Raw genomic sequence first — 398 nt, 5'->3', positions numbered from 1 at the left:
CAGTGACGTCAGCACGTAAACGGTCCGTCACTGCTGGTGATGAAAGGTGATGTACTCTGAGTAAACGTGTTACTGCGGCACATTTTTAAAAGGGGAAGAGGAGGGTAAAACATCTTATATGGGGATGATAATAATAATATATGATAAAAGTATTAAACAACATCTTTAGGCTGTTATTTCTTTCCCCCCAGATGATCCAAGGATCCAGCTGATTACTGGCAGTTTGAAGGTGGATTCTTCTTCATCTGCTCCGTTGCTCCGTCACTTCTGGTAAAGATTCATTGATCTTTGTGGGATGTTGTGATTTGACTTATTAATACACTGCATAGTTGGATTCTGACATAAAAGATAGTTTAATGTTTGTCCACATATGTTGTCAGAACTATATGGAGAATACT

This window comes from Seriola lalandi, unplaced genomic scaffold (genome assembly GCF_002814215.2).
Source record: "Seriola lalandi dorsalis isolate HSWRI2012SDOR001 ecotype SW California unplaced genomic scaffold, Sedor1 jcf7180002054145, whole genome shotgun sequence".
Lineage (NCBI taxonomy): Eukaryota > Metazoa > Chordata > Actinopteri > Carangiformes > Carangidae > Seriola > Seriola lalandi.
Note: the sequence above shows the minus strand (reverse complement) of the source record.